Source organism: Gadus morhua, chromosome 4 (assembly GCF_902167405.1).
Source record: "Gadus morhua chromosome 4, gadMor3.0, whole genome shotgun sequence".
NCBI lineage: Eukaryota > Metazoa > Chordata > Actinopteri > Gadiformes > Gadidae > Gadus > Gadus morhua.
Window position 1 is genome coordinate 29,699,679 of NC_044051.1, and position 22,398 is coordinate 29,722,076.

Sequence of the window (22,398 nt, forward strand, 5' to 3'; positions counted from 1 at the left end):
CCGGCGCCGACGCATCGAAACTTAAATCAGCGGAGGCTCACGCTGGTCCAAGGGGAAGACCATCGTATTCGTTTTTAAGAAAAAATTCGAAAAATAAAAACGTGATTTTTTTCAAAGTGATAAATTATTATAAATAATAATTAAAGATTATTATAAAGATGCCCCCCCCCGATAGTATCGACTAACTGCGATCGCTAGGGGGCGCTATCGGACGATGGAAGCTTGTAGACGATTGCCCAACCCTAATATCCGTTTATTGTGACAATTTCTCAGAATCAAAGGTGAAAGTAGAAACGGGTGGCCAAAAGCTGTCATATTGTTAGTTATCACAGACAATTTTAAGTAGAAACGGGTGGCCAAAAGCACTTGTTATGGCCCTGTTCAGACTACACGATTTCAGCCCGATTTTGCCCAGATTCTTTCGTCGAAGACAAATTTGCGAATCGTAGACGATTTTGACGGGTCGGCGACGAGACGAGGTCTTGTAATGTGACATGCTTGCGATCTGCGATGATTTCGTCTGTGACGTTCGAAAACCCCACAACGAAAAGTTTGGCATGTCAGAATTTTTTGGGGAATCGCATGACGTATCCATTGTTGACATGAGGGAACCACGGCCCCAGTTGCGTGAGGGAAGCCCGCCAACAGCTGGAGCTCACGCACAGTGTTAACCAACTGACTTCACTGCAGTACGCTGAGTAAGAGTAACTACTCCAAACATGAATGCGATCAATAACAAGGAGAATGCTAATAAAGAAAACAATAGAAAATGGAGCAATATAATGGAGACAACTTTGGTGGAAATGTGGCAGCAACGTCCCTGCATTTTCAACTCAAGAACGAGTCCACAATCTTTTCTTCTTTTACTTCCTTCCGTCTCTGTGCAGAGGACCGCCAGCATAATGCCTAGTGCTAGGTACTCGGGATCCATTGTTGACGCTTTGTTGCTAGGCTACGTTGTTGCTGCGTCTACTTTGTGTAGTTCATGTCACGCGCAACGCAACTACTGTGAGGAATCGCCGCATTGAGCAGATATAAAAACTACTGGAACCTTTATGACAAAAATGTAAAAAGCATTTATGTTAGTTCTAAATCATAGATTTTCAAAATATCTTGCAAACGTGAATGATACAAAGTAGAGAGCATCGCACCCTCGAATCTTGTAGTGTGGCCAGTCTTACGACGAGACAAGGCCCGATTTCCTGGCTCTGAGATCGTATAGTGTGACATGTTAAATCGTGGAGGAATGTCTGCGAATCTTGTAGTGTGGCCAGTCTTACGACGAGACAAGGCCCGGTTTCCTGACTCTGTGATCGTATAGTGTGACATGGTAAATCGTGGAGGTAAATCGTGTAGTCTGAACCGGCCATTAGTTATCACAGACAATTTTCAGCAATGAATGATCTGTACGGAGCTCCTTAAGGGACATTAGGGAGAATGCTCCCAGGCAGAACCTTAGTTTGGAAGTCGTGCTTAGTGACACGACAAATACTTCCAATTGAAATACAAAATAGCCTATATATATATACAGGCAATATATATTATTAGGCAATATATATATATATATATATATATAGCATTTGTGGTTTTGGCATAAACATAACTAGGGTGCACTGTACTATCTGCGCACACCCTTTCTGATGCCTCTCTCTCGCTCTCTCTCTCTCTGTCCCTCCCTCTCTCTCTTTCTCTCTCTCTCGTAGCGTTTTGTGGAGCACGTTAATTGTCTGAGAACACTCCCATTCAGAATGCATTGGTTTACATTTCGTTCCGTGTAGCACGAAAAATGTCTGACTATCGTGCTCTGGAACACGATTCAGTAGATTAACGTTTGTGAGCATGAGAACGAAATCGCGTGATATCGGGTTGGGATAGATCAGTCTTGGCATTGAAAGATCCCTGCCGTGTCTTTGTTAAGTGTTATTTTATGAAACTGATTCTGGAACTGGTCCTTTCAATAAAAGTGTCAGAGAAGTGTCGCAAAGAGATGGACTAGGCTGAATTTTTTTGTGGGGCATCCAGGAAGTTTAGTTTTGCTTTGTCTTAACGAAAAATCCATTATAAATGCTAATTTCACGGATCCATTTTGTTTAACAAGATAATTATGACCAAGTGATACCACTGAATGCATAAATAAAGCAAAAGGCAGTCGAAATATATTTTCAAAAGACTAGCTGCATTGTCAACATGAGTCACACACCGACAGGAAGTGATCCAATCATCCAATAATGGGGGCACAGAATGACTTGGGAGTACGATAGTCTCTTTGATGGAGTCAGAGCATTAAAGATTGTGCCAGCGATGTTGGGTCACTTCTGTTGATATTTGAAGCGAGATCCCAAGCAAACAGAGCCAGCTCGCCCCTCCCTTCCGTGTTCCATGCATCCAGTTAAAACTATCATGAACGCAGCGCAAAAGTCCACAAAACCCACCCCTTGTCGGTGATTGGATGGAATACTATTTATGTTGGTTTTGAGTGGTTGGTATTACCATTTGGTTTGTGTACGATCTCGGAGCATAGGCTGCTTATTGACAGCCTGCTTATTGGCCGTGCAGCTAGTGGATCGTGAGGAAAAATCTGATGAATGTGATCATTTATGTTTGGCCTAGAATCGCTGATACAACCTTTAAGGTCTGCTAAAATTATCAAATTGGAGGCGCTAATCCTATGGAAGTGATGACATTAGCAGGGGACCTTTAAGACACATATGGATAGCCTGCTGCTTGCTGTTTCACGGTCATCTTCTACTTTTCTTCCAAAATAAAATAAGTGATCCAATAATTTGTGTTTAATAAAGTCGGTCTAACAACCTGATCCAACATCTGTGGTAACTCGGGCTGGCCTGAATACATAATTTCAAGCTACAAATATTGTATATATATACCAATATTCTAATAAAAAATAATAAAAAATCCATTCATAGCGGATCTTTCACTGCCTTTAATGAAGCAGGCGGAGGCCACTGCTGCAGAATCCAGTTGAAATGGTTAAATGATAAAACAAATGTTTTATTCACGCAGAATAGCAGAAGAACAATAACGTCAGTGGCTTTTGGATCAGCCAATCAGTACCAAAAAACCCTTTTTTCGTTATGTCTTTAATGTGTTTAAATAACTTTGACAAGGCTTGGTTCTGCAGCACATTAAAAAATAAGTAAATTGTGGTTTGCAAAATTCTTGCATTTAAAAGAGGTTTGTTTTTCTTACTGCAATTATTAACCAACCAAGTGTATCATTAAAAATGCAGCACACCTATCGTTTTACAACTGTGTTCTGCCCTTCAGGCATTTCATTTGAATTGAATGCTTTAAATTTGTGTTTCATCCAGACTTTTATTTTGACGTTGTATTTTCGAGCTGCACAGGAAGCAGGAAGGAAAATAGTTTAGATCACGTTAGAATGCGCGCGTAGAAAACGTTAGAAACGGCAGGTTGATTGGGAGTGCAGACTGTCACTACCCCAGAGAAAGGCTTCTTGCATGTTGGTTCCCCAGCAGAGGCATCGCTTGTACGTATCGTATCTTTGTTGTGGCTGTGTTGACTCATTTGTATGTTAATTACATGATGTAAAAACGGAGTTATAAGGCTAATTAATCGGGAATGTTAACTATGCATGTTAGTTTCAACACGTGGCCTTCAAGATATTGTTAGTTCTAAGAAATGTTAACATTTAGCTTTATTGTGATTTCTATACTTAAGGTATTGTTCAAGGAAACTAGGTGACTTAACTAATTGCAATACTTTGCAGGGTTGCCAACAGTCACGCCTCTGGCGTGACTCTCACGCTTTCACCATCAATCTCACGCAGTCACGCACACGCAAGAAATGTCACGCCAAAATAAAAAATCCTCCCGTTCATTTTCTGCGGGAGCAGACTAACAGCTGTATCATCTGCCTACCTACAACGTGATCACGGCAGTATTCTCTGATCGTTGATTCGCTGAAAACCACGCACATGATACTAAGTTGCGTTTGAAAAGGTCAGAGAGAGTTCAGAGCCGGAGTCGGAGCCCACTGATGCGCGTTTGGGGATTGGTCGGTCGCGACCGATTCGTTCACAACGAATGAATCCCGAACGTTAACGACAAGAACTTGTTCCCCAAAACAAGAAGAACTGGTTCTTTGATTCTTTTTTTTTTTTAACATAAAACAAAAATATGGTTACGTAAATAAAATATATCCCCGCCACCTTATATCGATTGAGTCTACAACGTTCTCAAAGATTCAGCCAATGAGAGGTAGCAATGGTGTTGCCATGGCACCTGGGTAAACAAATGACAAGGTGGTACCGTCGAATTTGCGCGCTTTCTCTGTCTGACGTATCTTGGGTCATACCATCGACGTGGGGCCACTAATATATCCCCCTACATTTCCGAAAATAGACTTGACCTCCATCTGTTTATTGGATAAACGCATTTCCCAATCCCATGAGCCTTTTCTCCATTCTACGTCAATTCAAGAACAAACTAAGAAATTAAACTGCAGTTCGTATTTTTTATTTATGACCATGAAAGTTCTGTAATGCCTGAATTATGAAGAATTAAATGTAAAGTAAAATAAAAATTATAAAAATAAAACCATGAATGACATATAGAGAGTAAGCAAGTGGTATAAATATTGGTGGGACGTTTGCCTATACAAAATAGTATATCTTGTCGATTTTCACAGGGGGTAGAGCCTAGCCCAGGGTATATCTTGGAATACTTGAGAATCGGGCGAGTGGCACTTTTAAATTCCCCAAATGATTCAAGGTGGCCCAGATTGTACATTTTGAAAAAGCGTTTCCATTCTTTAACTTTTTTTCATAGATGAGGCTTTATACTAAACGAGGACTATTTTGTATGAAACATTTTTTTAGGGTTAAGGGTCGTCCAAAAAGTTAGCCGCTCACACTAATATTTTAGAGTCTCACTCCAGCCAAAGTCCCAAAGTTGGCAACCCTGACTTTGAGGTTTGTTTTCTAGTTTCACTCTCTTTCATCTTTTGATCTCTTGATCTTATCTACATGGATTCAATACAATGTGAAGAATGAAAATAAATCTACAAACAAGAATTCAAGGCATTCTTCACGTTCATGAATAGAAGAGAGTTTAGCTCACTGTCTAGTTGGAGTTAGCACACCCCACCGAGGACAGTACAGTGAAAAAGCGTTATTCAACTGGAGTTTCAACGTCCAAAGAAGCAAGATAAGAAAAAATGGAATTAGCCGGGACTTCTAATGTATCTGTACATACGAGAAAATCAAAGAGTTCTTCCTCATCGACATCGAGTGCAGCAGTAAGGGCGCACGCTAAAGCAGAGGCGGCGAAAGCACGAGCAACATTTGCAGAGAGAGAGTTGACACTCAAGGTACAAAAAGCAGAGAAGGAAGCCGAGCTACAATTAGGTAAAGCCAAGCTGGAAGCTGAATTGAGCGCACTCGCACTTCAAAGAGAGGCAGCTGCAGCTATTGCCCAAGCCGAGACACTAGAAGCAGCTGAACTAGACATAGGAGATTCGATCAGGACTGATCCATCTTCACTAGATCTGCAAAATGAAATTGCAACACGCACTAACAAATATGTTGAAGCACAAGCTGGGCTTGACGTATCACAGACTCAGGTATCCGTCCATACCACATCACCTGGAGTAGCCCTATCAGACGCAAGCTACGTCACATGGCCCCCTCCACCAGAGCACAACTCTGAGCCACAGCGAGAGATAAAAGAGGATGAAACTCCCTACAGACCATCTAGGCATGATGCAACACCCGCTAGAGGTAACGGACAGCCCACAAAACCCAAGACAACACATCATCCTCACAAATCACCATTTAAGGCAACAGCTCCATCATACGTACCCATGTATGCTCCTTCCACTGCAAGTGTGGCACCTGAAACAGAACACCTGGCACGATACCTGGCTCGTCGTGATTTAGTGAGTACAAGTCTCTACCAATTCGATGATAAACCTGAAAATTATCTAGCATGGCAGTCATCATTCAGTAATGCTACTACAGGCTTAGGACTCACAACAACTGAAATGTTGGATCTGCTGATTAAATGGCTAGGAACAGAGTCGGTCAAGCACATCAAAAGGATCCGCTCTGTGTATGTCGGAAATCCAGACGTAGCATTGAAAAAGGCCTGGGACTGCCTCCAAGAGTGCTACGCCGCACCGGAAGTAATGGAAGAGGCTCTTTTTAAAAGACTGGATGAATTTCCAAGAATATCAACCAAAGATTATGGGAAGCTGAGGGACCTAGGCGATCTTCTTATGGAACTCCAGGGTGCCAGAGAAGAAGGTTACCTCACAGGATTGACCTACCTGGATACAGCCAGGGGCATAGGGCCCATTGTGGAGAAACTCCCTTATTGGCTACAGGAAAAATGGCTAACAGTAGGTTCAAGGTTTAAAGAAGAAAACAACGGCCACTTCCCTCCATTTGATTACTTTGCCGATTTCATCTGTCATGAAGCACGCCGGAGAAATGACCCCAGTTTTATCCTTTCATGCGCAAGCAGCAACGGGTTGAAGTCAGACAAAGTAGCCTCTAACAGTTATGGGAGGAAAATATCTGTTCACAAGACAGACATCTCTCCAGGTAAAGACCCACCTGCAAACTCACCTGAGAGAAAGCCTGATGGGCCAGAGAAAAACTGTCCCATTCACAACAAACCACATGCGCTGAGGAAATGCAGAACATTTAGAGGGAAGGTTCTCGAAGAACGAAAAAGCCTTCTCAAAGAGCATGGGATTTGTTTCAAATGCTGCACTTCAGCTAGCCATCTTGCAAGAGACTGTAAAGTAAAAGTAAAGTGTGCGGAGTGTGACAGCGACCGACATCATGCTGCTATGCATCCAGGTCCACCACCTCAAGTCTTCAGAAGGCCTACACCCCCATCAGACAATGGCGGGGAGGAAGAGGAACACAGCAGCGACAGCACAGCCATCAGCTCACACTGTACCCAGGTGTGTGGCCCAGGTCGAACAGCAAGATCCTGTGCGAAGATTTGTCTGGTCCGAGTATATCCACAAGGTCAACGTGAGAAGGCAGCCAACATGTACGTGATTTTGGATGATCAAAGTAACCGTTCACTTGTGCGATCAGACTTCTTCCAGCTTTTCAACATCAAGGGCCAACCATTCCCCTACTCACTCAAGACCTGTGCTGGGCTAGTTGAGACGTCAGGCAGAAAGGCAGAGGGCTTTCAGGTCGAATCACTCGATGGGCAGACCAGCCTACAACTACCATCACTAATTGAGTGTAATGACATACTCATCGACCGCTCCGAAATACCGACCCCTGACGCAGCCTGTCACCATCCACACCTGCGAAGTGTAGCGCCGCACTTACCTGAGCTCGATCCCAAGGCGGAGATCCTCATCTTGCTAGGCAGAGACATTGTGAGGGTTCATAAAGTCCGGCAGCAAGTGAGTGGGCCTCACAATGCCCCCTTCGCACAAAGACTTGATTTGGGATGGGTTATAGTAGGAGACGTGTGCCTAGGGAACGCACATAGGCCGGCTGTGGGCACATTCAAGACAAATGTGCTAGAGAATGGCCGACCCACCTTTCTCAAACCTTGCTAAGGCTTCATGAAGAATACTGAGGATATGTCCCAGGGAGGGGCGCAGAAGAACCCACCACACAAGACATCATTGGAGTCCCTCGGACTACAGGTCTTCAACGAGACGGATTCCGACAACAAACCTGCCCCATCATTTGAGGACATAATCTTTTTGGAAATCATGGAACGAGAAATGTACCGAGGGACATCAAACAACTGGGTCGCTCCTCTTCCCTTTCGAGTTCCCCGGCAACGTTTATCCAATAACCGTGAACAGGTATTCACTCGCTTCACCTCTCTGGAGAAAACGCTGCGGAGAAAACCAGAGATGAGAGGCCAGTTTGTGGAATTCATGAAGAAAATATTCGACAACGGACATGCAGAAGTGGCTCCTCCACTAGAGGAGAACGAAGAGGGTTGGTACCTGCCAACCTTTGGAGTCTACCACCCGCAAAAGCCTGGCAGCATCCGCGTGGTGTTTGATTCCAGCGCAAAGTACTTTGGCACATCTCTAAATGATGTTCTTCTAACAGGCCCAGACCTCAATAACTCACTCATTGGGGTGCTGATCCGCTTCCGCAAGGAACAGGTAGCAGTGATCGCCGACATACAGCAGATGTTCCACTGCTTCCTCGTCCGCAAAGACCACAGGAACTACTTGAGGTTTCTGTGGTATAGAGACAACGACATGTCGAAGGACATCGTTGACTACAGGATGACTGTTCACGTTTTCGGCAACAGTCCGTCCCCATCTGTGGCCATCTATGGACTGAGGAGAGCTATCCACGAAGGTGCACACAAACATGGAGAAGACACAGTCCAGTTTGTCGAACGTCATTTCTATGTAGACGATGGGCTCATCAGTGTGCCCACCGAAGCAGAAGACATCAGTCTCCTGCAGAGAACGCAGACCTCTCTCAGTGAATCGAACCTAAGGCTGCACAAGTTTGCCTCAAACAGGGAAGCCGTCCTACAGGCATTCGCACCTGAAGACAGAGCCGTCCTGAAAGACCTTGACCTCAGTGGTGAAGCCACACCAGTGCAACGCAGTTTAGGACTGTTGTGGGAGACAACGACAGACACTTTCACATTTGCAGTCTCGGAGCACAAGAAGGCCTTCACTCGCAGAGGAGTTCTGTCAACAGTGAACAGCGTCTTTGATCCTTTAGGCATGGTCGCACCTGTAACCATTGAAGGCAAAAGTCTCTTGAGGGGACTCAGTGTTGACACATGCGACTGGGATGCACCTCTTCCAGAACAAAAGCTGAAGCAATGGGAAGCGTGGCGAGAGTCACTACATGACTTAAGCAAGCTGCACATCCCACGTGCATACACAGCAACGTCACTTTCCAATGCAGAACACACAGAGTTATGTGTATTCTCTGATGCGTCCACAAAGGCCATTGGAGCTGTGGCATATCTCAGGACCATTCAAGCTGAGGGACAAGTCGAAGTAGGATTCATCCTAGGGAAAGCTAAGCTGGCCCCACAGTCCGAACCTACCATCCCTCGGTTGGAATTGTGTGCCGCAGTATTAGCCGTGGAGGTCGCTGAACTCATCCAAGATGAACTGGACACGAAGCTGAATACAATCAAGTTCTTTTGTGATAGCAAGGTCGTGCTCGGATACATTCACAATCAGACCAAACGCTTCTACGTTTATGTTCATAATCGAGTCAGACGAATTCGTCAGTCCACAAAACCTGACCAATGGTTCTACGTCAACACAGAGGACAACCCGGCTGACCACGCATCCAGGTCAGTTCCTGCGTCCAAACTGACACAGACAACGTGGTTCACTGGACCAGCTTTTTTGCACAAATAAAGACTACCCAAGGAAGAAACAAGTCAGACATTTGGACTTATTTACCCAGAATCAGATTCGGACATACGCCCTGAAGTGTGTAGTTTCCTGACTCAGACTCAAACTCAAGGCCTTAGCGCCAAACGTTTTCAACGCTTCTCTTCCATGTGCTCCCTCACAAGGGCTATTGCGCTACTAATTCACATAGCCAGAGCTTACAGACACAGCACGTCCAGTGACTGTAAAGGATGGCACCACTGCAGCCTTCCACGTACTCCGGATGAGTTGGCTCAGGCGAGACACATCGTCATCAGAGCTGCTCAAGAAGATGTCTTCACAAAAGAGCTCACAGCTCTGGAGCTCGGACGAGCTGTAACCAAAGACAGTTCCATTCAGAAGCTCAGACCTATTCTTGAAGGCGACCTCATTCGTGTGGGCGGAAGATTGAAACACGCCGACTTGAGCAATCCGGAAAAGAACCCTATCATCTTACCCAAGAACAGTCAGGTTTCTCTGCTACTGGTTCGACAGTATCACGAAGACATCAAACATCAAGGCCGCCACCTCACAGAAGGGGCCCTGAGAGCAACAGGCTTCTGGGTAATAGGCGGAAAAGGGTTAATTGCCTCAGTTCTGCACAAATGTGTAGTGTGCCGAAGGTTATGCCGAAGAACAGAGGTACAACTCATGGCCGACTTGCCACAAGAACGCCTGCACACATGCCCACCCTTCACCTATGTAGGAGTGGATGTGTTCGGACCATGGCAAGTCATCTCCAGACGCACACGGGGTGGACAGGCCCAAAGCAAGAGATGGGCGATGCTCTTTTGCTGCATGAGTTCCCGAGCCGTGCACATCGAGATCATTGACTCCATGGACACGTCAAGTTGCATTAATGCATTGAGACGTTTCTTTGCCATAAGAGGACCTGCGAAGCAAATAAGATCGGACTGCGGAACAAACTGCGTAGCCGCAGCAAAGGAACTAGGAATGAGCAAACAACAACCTGACAGCACAGTTCTGAACTTCTTGAGTCAGCAAGGGTGCTCATGGGTGTTCAATCCTCCTCATGCGTCCCATATGGGAGGATCATGGGAACGTATGATAGGCCTGTCGAGACGGATCCTGGACGCTATCCTACTTCAAGAGAACATTCAACTTACCCATGACGTCCTGTGCACCCTCATGATGGAAGTGTCTGCAATAATCAATGCCAGACCTCTCGTTCCAGTGTCCACTGACCCAGAGTCACCCTTCATACTATCTCCTGCAATGATACTTACCCAGAAGATTGGGGTTACCCCACCGCACGGAGACTTCACAGACAAGGATCTTCTCAGCAGACAATGGAGACAAGTCCAAGCCCTTGCCGACAGATTCTGGCGTCGCTGGCGTCAGGAGTTCCTTCCCACTCTGCAAGCCCGCCGGAAATGGAGAGATTCCCACCGGGACCTGAAAGAAGGGGACATTGTGCTCCTGAAGGACAATCAAGCCGCACGCAACGTGTGGCCTATGGCGATGATCACAGCTGTCTTTCCAGGGAGAGACAGCAAAGTAAGGAAGGTGGAGCTCAGGACATCGGATCAAGGTTCTCCGAAGGTGTTCCTAAGACCTGTGTCAGAAGTAGTTCTCCTTCTGCCAAAAGACTGTAGTTAAAGGACAGAGACATTTAAAAGCCCATAGTGACCTTTAAGGTCAGACGGGGAGTGTTCTGCCCTTCAGGCATTTCATTTGAATTGCATGCTTTAAATTTGTGTTTCATCCAGACTTTTATTTTGACGTTGTATTTTCGAGCTGCACAGGAAGCAGGAAGGAAAATAGTTTAGATCACGTTAGAATGCGCGCGTAGAAAACGTTAGAAACGGCAGGTTGATTGGGAGTGCAGACGCTCACTACCCAAGAGAAAGGCTTCTTGCATGTTGGTTCCCCAGCAGAGGCATCGCTTGTACGTATCGTATCTTTGTTGTGGCTGTGTTGACTCATTTGTATGTTAATTACATGATGTAAAAACTGAGTTATAAGGCTAATTAATCGGGAATGTTAACTATGCATGTTAGTTTCAACACGTGGCCTTCAAGATAATGTTAGTTCTAAGAAATGTTAACATTTAGCTTTATTGTGATTTCTATACTTAAGGTATTGTTCAAGGAAACTAGGTGACTTAACTAATTGCAATACTTTGTTGTTTGTTTTCTAGTTTCACTCTCTTTCATCTTTTGATCTCTTGATCTTATCTACATGGATTCAATACAATGTGAAGAATGAAAATAAATCTACGAACAAGAATTCAAGGCATTCTTCATGTTCATGAATAGAAGAGAGTTTAGCTCACTTTCTAGTTGGAGTTAGCACACCCCACCGAGGACAGTACAAACTGCGTCATAGGCTGTTTATGCTACACAAACATGCTTGTCCCAGTTTGCGTCAAGTAAAACAGGAGATTGAGTGAATATCGGGGCTGGCATGAATACATAATTTCAAGCTTTGAATATTCCTTTGGTGTCAAACGAATATCCTAATATTTGTGGAGAAAGAAATCTGTGACGTTCAGATCCACTCATAAACATGTATACGTAAGTTTAGGCCCTTTGCCGGTTCATATATTTCCTGTCCCTTTGTCATTGTTGTCCCTCTAGTGTCAAGTATTCCCCAAGCCAGTTCAAGGAACTGAGATTTTTTTGCTTTCTTTATTATAAGCGTTTTTTGTAAGTAATCCTTTATCGTCTGTGTTTGGGGGAAATTCTTTCTCTGCTTTTGACCCATCCTGGAGCTGGTGAACACATGCACACCGGCATACCCAGAGCAGTGGGCAGCCGCAGTGCAGCGCCCGGGGAGCAGGTGGGGGTTTCAGGTGCCTTGCTCGAGGGCACCTCATCCCTGGATGAGGACATAGGAGAGTGCTGCACTACTACTCCCCCCGTCCACATTTTTTGTTCCCAGGCCGGATTAGATTTCCAGAGTTGAAGTATGCATTTGGAGCCTTTTCCTTTTTGATCCTGCTGCCCAAACAGCACTTTGCATGACGGGGGGGGATGGCTTGCCTATCCTTACAATGGAATGCAGCTGTCAGAGTGCTCGCGGAATTTTCAAATAATGTTTCAATATCCATTCAACAACCATACAAACAAACGATAATTCAGCCCTCCCATTTTTGTGGAAGTGTTATCTCAACTGAGGAAGTGTTGACTGGAAGCATTATCTGAGGTCTAGTGCCCTTATATTCTATAACTATATCATAAACTATATGATAGTTTCTCACTGGAATGTTCTGACGAAAGATAACCGAGCCTTCTACCCTCTGTTGCCAAATATGCAGACTTATATTTCATAATCAAATATAATCAAAAGCATTTAAATACTGAAATAGTTGCTTTAATTGTGAAATAGATACCATTGCTGATTGCAATCGCATGCCTGCCTTCATCATATAGGTAGCGCACGCTCTCTCTCTTTTTTGATCTTTTAGTATGCTCCATCTACACCAGGGACTAATGCATAAGATAGTAATGCCATGCATTCGTTTTTCCCCTGGGGTGTAGGAAAAAGCAATGTGAAGCCATAAAAAGAAAAAAAATAAGGTGATGAGGGCTCATCAAATAAGGGAGGAGCCTTGGTTATATGAAGAAAAGAGCAGAGAAGGTGTTGAACCAGAGCAACATTTGAGGTGAGCTTTCTGTTTTATCTGCAGACTTTTGATCATAACCGTCCTTTTCCTTATGACATTAAAGTTATTTGGCTGCTGAAACATGCATTGGGGCCTATTTTAACGGTCTGAAACGCAAGTGGGAAAAAGTAGCTTTGTGGGCGGTTCTACGGCGCTATCTCTATTTTACAGGCTATTTTACACGATGTCTCTGTCAAGAAAACATGTGTTTGCTGTACGGTGTTTGCAGATGCATTGATTCAAAAGTACAACTTATTACCGCTGCATCAGCTGTTCTTTCCCAAATAATTTACCAAGAATGTGCGGCTAGGTAGATGGGAGAAGCAAAGTGTATGCGCGAGGTGCACAAGCAATCCGTATGCATCGCATGCGCATGTAGGCCTATGCATGCGCCCTTAAAATAGCATCTGAACAACGCGCCACTGACTTTAAACCAGGTATTTCCTGGTCAGTAGCGCAATGGTATTCAGAAACGGCAAAATACCGTTTGCGCCAGAACACGCCTCCTCCTTCCGCCGAACCGCCCCTTGGGGCGCATGATCAATCCCTAATTTACCGGCGAGTGGCGGTGGTGGGAAAAGAACGCTCTGCGCCAGTTGTAAACTAGCAATGACACATGCGCCAGTGACTAAGTCACTTGCGCCGGATGCAAGATAGGGCCCATTGTGTTGTGGTGACAACCTCCTTCCTGCTGCTTGCAGCACTCTGCATCCAGAACACCAATGCATACGCTAGCACCGGTATGTACCACATATGCAGAGCTGGCATCAAATGTTATATTGGTTGGAGTGTAGGAGCTAATGTCCAATAGCTTGAATATGAATAACTTGCCTTGAGACTAAAAGATTTTAAATATCATCTTCCGCAGACTGTGATTATTTTAAAGTAAATCTTGACAACATAGGACAGCAAGCGTTGCTGGCTCTGTCAGAAAACTCAAAATTGTTACAACTCATCAACTCATACAACTAATCCAAAGCTGTTCCAAGGATTGTCCAATCTTGAGCATTGCCTCAAAACCAAATTTCTGTTTGTTTTGGATTTTAGAAAGATTGTCAAGATATGATGGGTGATCTGGCCTCAATTGGCCAAGCACAAGCCCACAAGGATGCAATGCGTTGGCTGTAAGGACCTACAAGAACATGCGGGTCTGGGTAGGAGGCATACGAGAGGTAACCTATGTTTATTTCTCATAAGATATGAATTACTTCCTGGTCATGTACGTTTTTCCAGATACTTTGGTATCATGGCAAACATGAACTTATATCAACAAAAACATGAAAGAAAAATTAATGTTTACTTATTGCCCTTTCTCATGTATTGGAATTCTGTCTGCAGGACAATGCTTTAATTTGGCTCAAGGATGGTGATCGTAAAACCGACAACTGGCTGAAGGGCCAGCCAGACTTTTCAGGTGGCAAAGAATTCTGTGTGGACTTGTGGGGTAAGGATTGTTGAGTTCTTGTTGAAAGTAGTTCAAAACGGGTCGCATTTATCTCACTTTATTTGTTAAAGTATTTCGGTATGGTAACTAATAAGCAAAAGGGAGGGAATTGTATCTAACACGCGTGGAGAGAAATACCGTAGAGCTACTTCAAGCCCCGGGGCTGGGCCCCGAGGCTCTCAACGGGTCTGCCTATTTTTCTCTGACCTCACCAGGGCCCTGTACCAGGAAGCTCGCTTAGAGGGTTAGCGAGGTATGTTGAGCTCCAAGCCTGGGTTAGTTGTACCACGAAAGTCGATCTCTTTTAGCGTCGCTGTATCACCATGGTGACTTATGCTCGCAACCAAACCTGGTCGGGCGCAGTTTTTCGGCTTAGTCCAGCCGGAGATCGGCTACTTAAATCGGCGTGCGCAGCTTCCTAGCCCCTCCTCTGACAATGGCGTCACCATTTGTGGGTGTTCCCGGGGACCCCGGCGCACTTCTCGTACAGGCGTCTCTCCGGAGACAGAGGGTTTTACGGGACAGAACCGATCCCTTGGCATTGTCTGACGATATTCAGATTTCAGACTTTATTGTCATTGTGCAAACAACGAAATTGGGGTTCTTCAGGAGAGATACAGATTCTCATCAGAGGGTGTTCGTTATTTGATCGTCCTTTTGGACCTTATGTAGACAATGATTACTGTTGCGCATTGTGTCTCCGTGACAGTGTGCTAGAGTGGAGGTAGCGCGTCAGTCTTGAATTTCTGCGCGGGGGATTCGACTCCCAAGTGATGCAAATTTATGTGAAGCTTAAAAAGTCCTAATTCTCATGCATATGGAATACTTATTCACTAAAGCTTATGGAATTATATTTTTGTGCTTATTTCGAACTTGAACCCATATTTTCAAGGCCGTGCTGGCACCACATCTATGGGGGTAAAATGCATGATGATAGACCGGCGAAATTGAACCCCGGTCGCTGGCGTTCGGGTCTTATACCAATCCATTACGCTAGAGCCGCTACCTCTCACGGGGTCGAAAACATGCCATACATTTCTTAAATAGGGTGTATTTAAAGTGAATTCCCTAAATGATAGAATAAGGCAGGATGGACGTTGCTTATGCATTTTTAAATCATCATTCTATTTGGATTAATGGCGAACAATTCTCCATTTGGCATAGTTATTTTACAGACAATATGCAGAATATTTTCACTTATACGCATATAGACTGCTTGATCTATCGTAAAGGTGAGAAAAATGACGCAAAAAACGCCCCTTTCACGTGAACGCGCACTGAACCTAAAGCGGAAAACCTGGTTCAACTAATTGAATCTAAAGTGAGCTTCGTGGTACCATTTAACTCTGATTGCGAGTTGCGGCTCTGTCGAGCCAGGTTTTCCCAAGAAAGCCTGGGTATGTTCAGCGAGCTTCGTGGCATAGGGCACTGGCTCATGGCGATGCGCTTGTATCAAGTAGGCGTGGCCTATGTGAATTAGGCGTGGCCTATGTGAAGTAGGCGTGGCCTATGTGACGTCTTAGCTGCGGCTTCCGCGTCTGGCTTAAAGATGCTGCCTTGTGTGGCTGGGGTAGATACTACAGCTTGTATGTTTGATCCTGCTCCCTTGTGGCTGTGTGCAGTAATTACAGCTTATGTGCTTAATTTACGTAACAGGATACTGGTCCATTTTTTGTACATGAAGAAGGAATGGAGTACAAAACCTGACAAGACTTGTAATAAATTGCTTAAGAATAAACATAATAAATACTAAAGGTAAATGTGTATAGTTTCTCTAAATGTGTTGAATATCCATGTTAATTTGTATAGGCTATTCTGAATCTGTAGAGTGCAATGTTTTTCAGGAATGGGCGTAGACAACGACGATCGCTGCGAGTTCAAGAAGCCATTCGTCTGTGAATATAACTTAGTGTGAGCTCATAAATGTTGTAGTGTGTATGCATCAGTGCTCAGAAGTGGTAGCATCCTTTCTGTATGTTGACAACCATTGGCTTTACAAATGAACAACAAATTAACTGGTTTGATCGCTTGTTTAGCCTTATAAATCCATTGGTATCATACTAATCAAACAACATTAAGTGTTTTATAATGATGATTTGTAATGATATTCCAATCAATTTATATTCCTCTAAAAGAGGATCAGATTTCTTGACTGGCATCCAGTGATTCCTATCAAAGGCCATTCTGCATTCATTTGTCCTTTTTGTGATTTTATTATGGTGGAGGTCTGAGCTACAAGTGTCTGTGATGCAGGTGAGGTGGGAACTCAAAATTGTCAGGTTCAGAGACAATGTAGGGGAGAGCCGGGTCGATTGAAACACGGGACGATTGAAACACAGCGATTTCCTCGAAAACCACGCAAGGCTTTCACGTCAAATTTCGTCACTACATTCAGCACGCAAGACTGACCAACCCCGCGAAATTTCGTGTAATGATGTCCCACCGTTCAAATGTTATCCCCCAAACCTGTTTTCGAGAGCGCTAACTAAAATCCTTCCTGCAGTAGTTTTTTTGTCATAAATAGATGACTATACAACAGATGAATTAGTACTTAAACCTGTGCTAAAGTGTCCAATGTCAGAGTTTTGAAGTTTAGAGGTGAAAAAGGTTTAAGTGTCAGTAGTCGCTGTCGGGACGATTGAAACACTTGTTTCAAACAAGTCTTGTTATCCGGTTGACGTGGTAGTTTTTGTTTAAAATAAATAAAAGGATGTTCAACTGTGTATCCCTAAACATGACTTAGGACAGGGAAATAAGTAAATTTAATACAAATTTAGTCGTCCAAAAGAAGAAAGGTGAGTTTTAATCGAAATGTGCATCTTGACAATTATGCACAATTACGCACGGGCCAAAAATATATTTTAACCTATTTATATTATGCAGAATTATGTGAAATTTTAGCAATGACGAGTACACTACTATGTTGTCCGGTATATTGCATAAAAACAAGAGTAAGGTCAATAGTTTATTTATAAAATATGCTGTTTCATTCGTCCCGCATGTGTGTTTCAAACGTCCCGACTAGGTGGGGCGTTTGAAACAGATGTCAACTTACGTTCAAAGTAAAAAAACAGCTTGATCATCCAACATATGTATATACACTTGTAACTAAGAGAACACACAAGTGAGTTGTTGATCACATGTTGAAATTATTTGTATATGTAACGTCATCTTTGAAAAAGACGTTTAACTGAAAAGTGTTTCAATCAACCCGGCTCTCCCCTATTATATCTGGTATTTTCAAACAGCGTTTATAGTTGCAACCTCCCCTATCAATAGTCAAGCAATATTTGAATACACTTGAATCTACCCCTATAACAGAGATATTACAAGATTATGAATTCCCACAGGTGGTGGGGATTCATAATAATTCCCACAGATTCCCCTTTCTCATCTGGTTACCAGGCAGGGTTTAAGATTTGTTCCCTGTGGTATTGAGAGATTGCTTTTACTCCAGTATTACCTCATTTGTTTTCTTTTTTTAAGCCCTAGAACTATGAGACTAAGAAAACCCTTGAGCATACTAAGAAAACCCTTGAGCATCTGTATCTCATTGATGTAAATTACTTAATTCTGTCAGATTATATACCTAACTATACATAGATTGGGGTGCTCCCGGAACACCGGGGTCTACCAGGAGCACAAAGCAACGCCGTAAGCACCATCTCCATCAGATCAATTAGGTGCGAAACTTAAGCAATAAACGTTATAAGTGCTGTGCATTTCGCAGCACAAATGCTAATTCAATCTTTTCTTCAAACTCACTTTGAAAACCAGTGAGTTAGTAGTATGTACAGGCAACCTCTCTGCTTCACAGTACATTTTCAAAAAAGCTGTCAAGCTTTTCCAACAGTACTTGGCCAGTACGCGTCCGTCTCTCAGATGGCATACATAACTATGTTGACGATCATTTAAGACATGGACATTTAAGACGGGACAAGCCAGGATTTAACCCCAAAAATAACAAAAAGCAGTTTGTGTTATTTTTTTGTAAGAAGATTGTCAGTTCCCAATCAAATAACTTATGACTTGGCCCACAAATACTGTCAATTGTTATGCTTACATTCATCTGGTAATGCGGGACACCACTCCCTCCGAAACCCATTTTTTTGGGGTTCAGACAACATACTTGTAAAAACAGGGATTCCCTTTCTCATTACTTGTTATTAGATGCAATTAGACCATTTGTTTTTTTGGTTCATTCCAACGCCAAATGCCTAATTCCATGTTTCTACCAGTGTACCAACATGTTTGGAGTCCTTGTACCTTGGCCATGGCAGACCAAAGCAGTCAATTATATACTAATCCCATACATCAAAAACGTGCCCGATAAACTTGCCCATGCTTGAAACTTTCCACAGCTGTAGAGGCAGACACATTTTTAACAGAAAAAGAAAATACACTGATTGGGCCAATGGTGGCGCTATGGCAATCGATTAAAAATTAAATCTTTGAACAAGCATATTTCCTGACCCCTTTGACCTACAGTCATGAAACTTTTTCACACATGCGGATCATCCTTGGGAAAAAAATCTGCCCCAACAACCTATGTCTTCAGTCTAGATAGATCTTCCGCCATTTTGAATTTTGTTGAAAAGGATTCTAGGTTTTAAATCCTTAAGTCATAAATCCTTTTGTACATACCATTTATGGACCAATATCTTTAATCTAACGGTAAGGGAAGTCGGTTCCCCAAAATCAAAGCCCCAAGTGGCCAAAAACATATGACAAAGGTTGTGGTTTAAAACATGAATAGACTAAAATGCTAATATCAGCATCAAGATGTACTCCTATGATCTTGAATCCCATAAAATAGTAGTTCAGGATACATTTCTTAACAAGATGACATCAACACATTTCCATTAGGGCGTGGAATCAAAATAGGCGTGGCCTGTGACAAAAATGACCGCAGTCCCTAGACAGATTTTTTGTTGATTTGAGCAGGAACAATTTGGGGACTGTTTGGGTTGAAGTTTCTAACTACTTAAGTAGGATTAAACAGACACATGGTGGACAACAACAAAGAACAACCAGCAAGAGGCCACAGAGTCAATGAGTCCATGATTGAGGTGGTGAGTTTTAAGGTATTGATAAGATAAATATCAGGCGATTATGATTAATACTGATATTTTTTCATAAAAACATTTGGTATAAAATGTCTTTAGATAACCATCATATGAAGACAATACATTCCGTAAAATGATGTGGCAACCAACTTCTGCCAGAGGGGTATTCCATCAACCAAGATAAAGGCAAAGCCGGGCTTATTTCGCTTAGCCTCACTACTTTCAGCTAGAGTTGCGTTCCATTAACTTTACTTAAGGGAATCTCCGCTAAGTAACCCTGGCAACTTATCCGACCAAACTAACCTGGCAGTAAGCCTGACAGTTATGGCTAACTGTCAGGCTTACTTAATCTGTGTTTCAGAGAAGTCTGTCTGCAACAAGTGTACCATCAGAAGGTTCCGCCAAGCCGAGTCCTCACGAATTTGTCATAAATGTACATATATGAAGTACAAACAGAGTATATTTTCACTTAGGGTCTAAGATTTAATGATGCAAATAAAATAATTAAATTAATTGCTATCTATTTTTATCGTGGATATTTTATGAACACATTTTTATAAAAAAACGATGTATTCTATTGGATTTGTGAAAAATAACTTAGGTGAGTGGTCTAGCAATTGCTCTGTAGTACGGGCGACCAGAGTTTGCATCCTTAGGCCTAACAATAGATTTTATATCTAATAATTATTTCTTACGTTATCCCTAGAACCCAAATATAACTTGCAAAAACCCATGGTAAAGTTAATATTAATGTTACTGATAGTGAAACCTGAACAATGTCAAAGTCACTGCTGCATGGGAAATTGCAGCCACATAAATTCTATTCAGGTGAGTTTCTCGGCAGGCAGGCAAGACTGCTTCTGTTGAGAAAAACACTTTGGTCAGTCAATTTAGAATATTCAAATAAATGGAAAAGAAAATAATAAAAGAAAAAATGCATGTTTCCTGCGTTATATTGTAACAGTAAGAGGGATAAAGGTATTGATATATAATCTTTGAAAGACTTTGACCAAATATAACCTCTTAAGAATGACGAAGAAACCTGCTAATACAAAAGATACATTGCTTAAGAATATACAGATTAATTATTAAAGGCAAATGTGTATAGTTTCTGTAAATGTGTAGATCATTGCATATCCATATTCTTTTGTGTGGTCCATTCTAAAGCTGCAGAATGGGGTGTTTTTCAGGAATGGGCTTATAAAACGACGATCGCTGCCATATCAAGAAGCCATTCATCTGTCAATATAACAGTTCTCCGAAGTAGTAGAATCATTTCTGTATGTTTTTCCCACATTGGCTGTCTAAATAAACAACAGACATTAACATGTTTGATGGCTTAATTAGACAAATTAATAAATTGGTATACTAATCAGACACCATTCTGTGTTTTGTCATGATGATTTGCAATAATATTCCAAAAAACTGTTATTTTCCTCTAAAAGGAGGATCAGATCTGTTTGGAATTCCAGAAAAAGCTGTATTCGGACTGCAATCCAGTTATTCCTATCAGAGACCATTCTGCGTTCATTCAGCCTTTTTATGATTTTATTATCAAAACAAACCTGTTACAAAACATTTCTTTGACAGAGAAATGCAGCAGCTCCTTATAAACAAGGACGTGTCTTAATAATTCTTAAATTTTACTTGTTAAAACCTGCAGAAATCCTGGAGAAGGGAAGTTTGCAAACAAAAAATATAGGAAATGTGTATAGTTTAAAAGTGCACAGACCTATTTTGATATCAAGATGGACTCCTATGTTCTTTGGTCCAATACAATTGAAACATTTCCAATGAGGCGTGACATCAAAATGGGTGTGGCCTGTGACTAAAATAACCAATGTTCTACACACAATGTTTGATTATGGCGGGACCAACTTTGGAACTGTTGGGGTTGGCAGTTCTAACTATTTATGTAAGATAATGTAGATTGACAAAACAGCATGGCGGTCAGAGGATAAAAATTGTCCATTCACATCTAGGGTTAGGATTAGGAAAATGCTAACTTTGGACGGTGATACAGCCTTTCGACCAACGGTGATGATCGTTTTTATACGCATCACCAGCCCCAAGCAGAGGCCATTCCAGCTTTGTCAACCGCATACAATCAAAAAGGTCCTAATGGTCTGTGTCAAGGCTGGCACTCGATAAATTGTTTTCAGATTTTTGGTTATCTTCTCGCAGGGTAAATTCTTAACAATGTATCATTAAAAATATAGCACACATATCGTTTTTACAGCTTGGGCATGTGCTGTGGATGCTACTCAAACAGTGTGTGAGAGAGGCTCCAGGCCTTGGTTGTTCTTGGTGTGAACTGAATGCTTTTTTCCAGTGTTTTCACATGCTCTCCCTGTCAAATGTGCAATGGACATTTTTAGGGATTTCGTAAGGGCCCTTAACCATTTGCAAGGTCTTCAAAAAGTATCTCAGTCATTCTGCAGTGTCATGTAATAAAATGAAAAGGATAGCCTGGCTGTTTCAAGGGTCATCTTCTACTTTTCTTCCAAAATAAAATTGGAGATCAAATCAGTTATGTTTATTATAGTTACTTTAATAACCTGATAAACATCTTTGGTTAAAAGGGCTTGGTTATAAGCTTCCTAACGAATATCAACGTCATAACAATGTGTGGAAACGCCCTGCACTCTACTTGTGGATGCTTGTGGGAGTTTACCACTTTGTCGATGGAAGGGTTTAAAATCAGGAAATTTAATTCCCTTACGAGTCTGTATTGTGCACCCAAGTACTCCCTGGATGTCGTTTGTCAAGTTGTTTTGGCTATCGAGATGAATGATCAATACATTTAATGGGTTGTGATAATTGTAGGTCTATATTGGAGATTATCACAATGGATGCAGTAAGAACACCATG

General features: G+C 42.6%; 1 long non-coding RNA gene across 1 annotated transcript; it reads left to right on the forward strand.

Moving 5' to 3' along the window:
• Nucleotides 1-3,286: 3,286 nt before the first annotated feature.
• LOC115543018 (uncharacterized) lies at nucleotides 3,287-5,052 on the forward strand. The gene is made up of 2 exons (XR_003976650.1): nucleotides 3,287-3,507; nucleotides 4,964-5,052. It is a non-coding gene; the product is annotated as an uncharacterized LOC115543018 (long non-coding RNA).
• Nucleotides 5,053-22,398: the final 17,346 nt, after the last annotated feature.